We start from the raw sequence: 5,333 nt of genomic DNA, 5'->3' as shown, positions 1-5,333 counted from the left end.
TTGACCTACCTGACCAACTCAGAAAAAGAAAAGAAAAAAAAAGTTCAATATAGGTGAACAGTTACATAGTCTTTAAAGGTTATAAAATTTAATTTGGTATATAGAGCTCTCTTTCTATGTATATTTTTGTTACAGTTGTGATCAGATCATCTAACAGGAAAAGTAATGGACAACAGGACACTGTTAATTACATAACATGCCTGGTTTAGCAATGAGAATACATCTGGCCTTCTATAAGATTTTCCATGTAGTATTAAAGCAGTTCAACAATCCATCTGTGAGGCAGGCCTAAATATTCTCATTTAACAGATGAGGAAACTGAAGCACAGCATGCTAAATGTATTGCCCAAGGTTGCACAGTGAGTAACAAAATCTCTTCTGTTCATACCGTGCCTTGCACAGTGGAGCTGACGGCTCTAGGAGACACCTGCAACATAAATCATATGCAATGTTTATACAAATCTTTACACCATACTTGATGGCCCAGGTGCCCCCTTACAGTACTAAGTCTTATAGTATAATCACTAGCTCTGAGAGGGGAGAAAATACAAAATTGTAATTCTTTTTGCATTCTGTATTAATTTGATAAATTGTTTAAATGAAAGCCTGTGAATTCCATTTACTATGTAAAATCACTATGATAGTGACTATAAACCTCCCATTCATGACAAGCAAATATTCTCATCAGTGATTAAAATGAACAAGTTCTAAAAGGACTTACACCTGTGGGTATATGAGGAAACCACCTAAAACTGACAATAAACACACAACAAATGAAATGTCTTGCATGTTAGCTTTATTAGAGGGAAGAAACACTATTTACTGCCATTATCTGTCAGACATACTGTCATATACAAGTCTGAACACTGACGCAAGAACCAGTAATCTAGTCCAGTTAAAATCCAAATTTCCCCAGAGTACTCAGAGTGGTTACTGAATATTGAATCTCACAGGAAAAAAATTCTGATCTGAGATCTTACTAATGGAGGGCACCTTGAATATTTTACTTGATATTTTAAAGTAGAATACCCATGACGGTCAATGGACATTTGATGTGCATACCTACCCCCCCACCACACACACACAAATAATACAAACTATCAGAGTTAAGGTCCTGTAAGCAAGTCTGAGAACAGAATTTTGCCTACAGGAAAGTAACTCATTTCTCTATCGAAAATCTCATAAATGAGATTTATGAAAATCTCATAAAGCTAATAAGTGAACTAATCTGTGTGCAGTAGACATAAATAAAAAGTATCCGATTTTCAGAAGTAAACAGGGCTTTGTATAGAGGTACTGAATTGTTCTCTTATCTCTTTTAAATACACCTTGCACATCTACACGTTCATTAATGCGCTTTAGGTAATGCACATTATATTTAGTACCTCCACTGTGAGAAACTATAAAAAGTTGCATTAGTCTATTTTAATGTGCATTAACTAAAGACCATGGGTTTTTGTGACACTTTAATGCACATTAAAATAGGCTAATGCATATTAAAGTGCACTTGTAGATGCACCCTTTGAATGTTTATTATTGGGATAGTTTACATAACATAGGAAAGGGATCCAAACCAGAACATTCAGATATGGTTTCAAATTTCCTTAGAAATTTCAAACCAGGAGTTTTGTTTTAATCCTCTAAATAATTCATTAAAAAAATTGAATATTGTCATTTAGATATAAAGCTAATACTTACTGCTAAATGGTTTAGATATAGTAAAAAAAAGTTTAAATTAACACCAGTTTTGTTTGCTTGTTTTATTCTTGCAGGTATTTCTCAGAAGTATGGTGTTAAGTGCCCTCTGCTGGCAGATTATTTTCATAGCAGTCTGAAGCAAAAAGAGAACACTGTTTGCAGACTGCTTTATACCTTGTGTACCCAATGCAGCAAAACATATCACCAGTTAGAATCCTCCACTTACTTAGACATATCATTTTATGTTCATGTTGAACACAGGAAAGACCCAACCAATGTTCTTTGAAGTTAATGGATCATTTTTGTCAGTGGGCACAAAAAACAGGTTTCCCTCGCTTTATGTGGGTTCTGTATGTGAAAATTCACTCTTATGCAATGACAATTTTTATACCAAAAATGTGTTATATGCAAAGTAAATTCACTCTTATGCAGTCAGTGTGATGGAAGTCCACAATCAGCTGCTTTGTGCAGTGCATTGTGGGAGTGAGGCGCACCAAAATACAGTCTCCTGTGTGGATGTGTGTTCCTCACTTGTTGTCTGACACAGGTTTCTATAGTTGCCATCTGCGTTATGATACTGCCCTGTGCTTGTGTGTACTGTCTGGTGTTGGTGAATACCAAAATCATCTTGTAAAAGTAGTAGAAATAGGTGTGGGGGTCAGTACAATGACATCTTGGAATGTATCTGTATTTGTTACATTGTAAAGTGGGTTCCCTTTATGCAAATTTAAGTTTTGTGCTGTTTTCCAGGAACACATGTACAGCATAAAGCAAGGGAAACCTGTACACGTGCCACTATATTGCTGTAGCAATGTGTTACTGTGATATAGCATCCGAGGGCAAAAAACCTGATGCTGCAGCTATGTAGCCATAGCGATGTACTCCCTCAGTACAGGGCATTGCTACAGTGACATAACCCCTAAAAATAACCATGCGCAGCACACATGGTGCAGTATGGGCTGTTACTGTGCAATCATTTAGTACTCCCAAAAGGAAGTACTAAATGACAGCACAGTAACCATGGTGCCTTCAGAGCACATGTAGATGTGCCCACTCTTTAGACTTTACAAAGAGCCTATAAAACCAACACAGAAGCAACATGTTGGTGAAGTACAGCAGTGTGCCTTGGACCTCAAAAGCAAGGCATACAGTGTATTTATCAGGTGTTCCCTGGGATCCCCTGCCAGCCAGAGCTGCTACAACCTGGCTCAGTGTGCTGCAGTCCAGGCATACATGCAGACCCACACCCGGGAGCTTCCCAGGAGCAGTAAACTCCCTAGGTAATTGCTGCCCCCTAGTGGCACATGTAGACGCAGCCTCTGAGTTTAGAATGCAAACTCCTTTGGTCAGGGATTGAGGCTTATTTTAGTTGGAAAGAAGTTATCACACGTTGGTCATTGCTAGGAAGAAATATAGATAACGATAACCATTGCACATAAAGTTTCATAAACTGCAAACTGATATTTTCATACCTTTAGTACTACTTTGTGAACAGATTCTTCACAAGAGTGTCTTGCTTGTAGCTAGTATTGACCAGCAGCTTAACTTGTGAAAGTCGTTCAATCAGCCAAGCGTGTCAAAATGTGCCATTTGAGTGACCAGCCTTTGGACTAGGAGAGATCATCTTGTCCACCTGAAAAACAGGAAAATTCTATTAGGATGTACAGTCTCTTTGTATATCGATAGCGGATTGGTAGAAATTAAAAGGAAGGGTAGCTTTCCACCCAGACTCATATTTTGTTTTATAGATAAAAGTGTTATGATAATAAATAGACTGTCAACTTTTTCATTTCTGGATTCTTTTACTTGTTGGTATTTTTTCTGATGAAAATTGGAATTTCCCCCAAAACCAATTCTTTACAAATCATTTTCAATTTCTTAACAATTTTCCTTTTTTCCCCCCCCTTTTTGCTAAGGTTTCTGCCACTGGTATTTTGAATCCAATTTCTTACTGAAAGGGTGTTGAGATGATAACGTTATTGTTGCAGCTGTCGGAAATAAAAATACTCAGCAGCGATCTCAAACATTATTTCGATAAAAAAAATAAAAGGTAGCTGCCATTTTTACAAAGCCCTGGAACGTATGTCCAGTTTGAAACCTGCAAAATGGAACCAGCAGCAAGAATACCAGAAATTCCTCTAAAATCTTTTGTTCCCCAATTATTTCCAAGAATAAGATACATTCTCTTGCCAGCCTCCTGACTGAATTGCCAACAGTGGTAAAACCTTTCACCAGTTGATGCCTGGCTGAGGCACAGTAGTTTGCTGGCTATAGTAGGTACTAGTAAAGGGGGACAACAGAATCCACTTTGGATGCACTTAGCCTTCGGAGGAAGGCAGCAGTCGTTAACCTTTCAGACTGGAGGCCGCCCTTGGAAAATGCCAGCTCTGGGTTTTGAATCGTTTTTTTGACTGCAGAAAAATACGAGAGGGGTTCTTCTGTGACAGAGCTCAGCAAGACCACAGCAAGTGGATTCCTATTTGAATCTCTTGGGGTGTGTCTACACGTGCACTTTTACTGCACAGTAACTGAAATTACTGCACAGTATGGGCACATGCCTACATGTGCATGCCCATACTGCACAGGAAATATGGTGACTTCTGCCAACTTGAGTGCAAATTTGATACCTGTGTCATGCAAGTATAAAATGTATGCCTGATGTGTTACTGCACAGTAATGCTCTTGTATAGATTGATAGGTTGCAGGCTAGAAAGGACCTCGGAAGATCATCGGGTCCAGCCCCCTGCACCAGGTAGCAAAGACAAGTGGGGTCAGGTGACTCCAGCAAGGTGACATCCAGTCTCCTCTGGAAGATTTCCAGGGTAGGGGATTGCACCACCTCTGGAGGGAGCTGATTCCAGTCTAGGCACCTTGGCAGCAAAGAACCAGTCTGGACACCCAGTAATGCTGTGCGTATGTGGACTGACTTGGATGTGGGACCATAATCCCAAATCTGTCCGCACCATGGGCGACTGGTACCTCCCGAGTCTGTGGGGGGGCACCAGATCACTGATGGGGGAGGGGGAGGTCCCCCCGCGGCCGATCGCCGCTGGCGCTGCCAGGGGTTGTACGGCCGATCTCGTAGGGTCCCCAATGGTCCACGCACAGTGTGAATGTGCCTTAAGCCTGCACATGTCAACACCCGCCTATTCTTGCGCACGGTGCAGGAACTTTAAGCCGGTGTAAAGGCACTTGTACACAAACCCTGGGTTTATCTCATCACCTCGAGAAAGGCTCCCGCGGCGCCGCAGGGTGCAGGGGCGCTGGGCTCAGGAGAGCGGCCCCGCAGCCCCCGAGAGCCACGTACTTCCCACGAGCCAGGAGTAGCCCGGCCTTCACCCCGCCTCGGCCTCCCGGGTGAGACGGGAGGGGAAGGCGCAGAGGCGGGCTTACCTCGGGGCCGGCGAGGTGGGGGAGCCCCGGGGAGCGGGACCGGGGCAGGAAGGGCAGGCTCCGGCACTGACGCACAGGAAAGCCGCGGCGGCGGCGCCGGCAGCATAAAGTGCGCGGCGCTGGAGGGCGGCGGAGCGGAGCGGAGCGCAGCGCAAGGAGTCCGCGTCGCGCCGCTGGGGTCCGCTCGGACCCGCCCGGACAGGCAAGTGCGGGGCGCGGCGGGCACCGACCTCGCTGCCCCG

At 43.1% G+C, this 5,333-nt stretch overlaps 1 protein-coding gene and 1 long non-coding RNA gene across 3 annotated transcripts in view; one reads left to right on the top strand and one right to left on the bottom strand.

Annotated features, from left to right (window-relative positions):
• Positions 1–2,748: 2,748 nt before the first annotated feature.
• The window catches only part of LOC109301854, a 105,026-nt gene continuing 102,441 nt past the window's right edge, over positions 2,749–5,333 (bottom strand). Inside the window, exon 4 of the long non-coding RNA XR_002098647.1 lies at positions 2,749–3,331. This is a non-coding gene — a long non-coding RNA (uncharacterized LOC109301854). The remainder of the gene's footprint in view (positions 3,332–5,333) is intronic.
• Positions 5,137–5,333, top strand: part of STAT4 (signal transducer and activator of transcription 4) — a 102,685-nt gene continuing 102,488 nt past the window's right edge. The window contains exon 1 of one of the 2 annotated variants that reach the window (XM_019523111.1): positions 5,137–5,293. The gene's annotated coding sequence lies outside the window, so the exon portion shown is untranslated. The remainder of the gene's footprint in view (positions 5,294–5,333) is intronic. The other variant, XM_019523110.1, reaches the window with a different exon arrangement.

This window comes from Gavialis gangeticus, unplaced genomic scaffold, assembly GCF_001723915.1.
Source record: "Gavialis gangeticus isolate Ggan-Ray unplaced genomic scaffold, GavGan_comp1, whole genome shotgun sequence".
In the NCBI taxonomy this organism is placed as follows: Eukaryota; Metazoa; Chordata; order Crocodylia; family Gavialidae; genus Gavialis; species Gavialis gangeticus.
The sequence above is the reverse complement of the archived record's forward strand: the minus strand, read 5'-3'. Positions and strand labels throughout refer to the sequence as shown.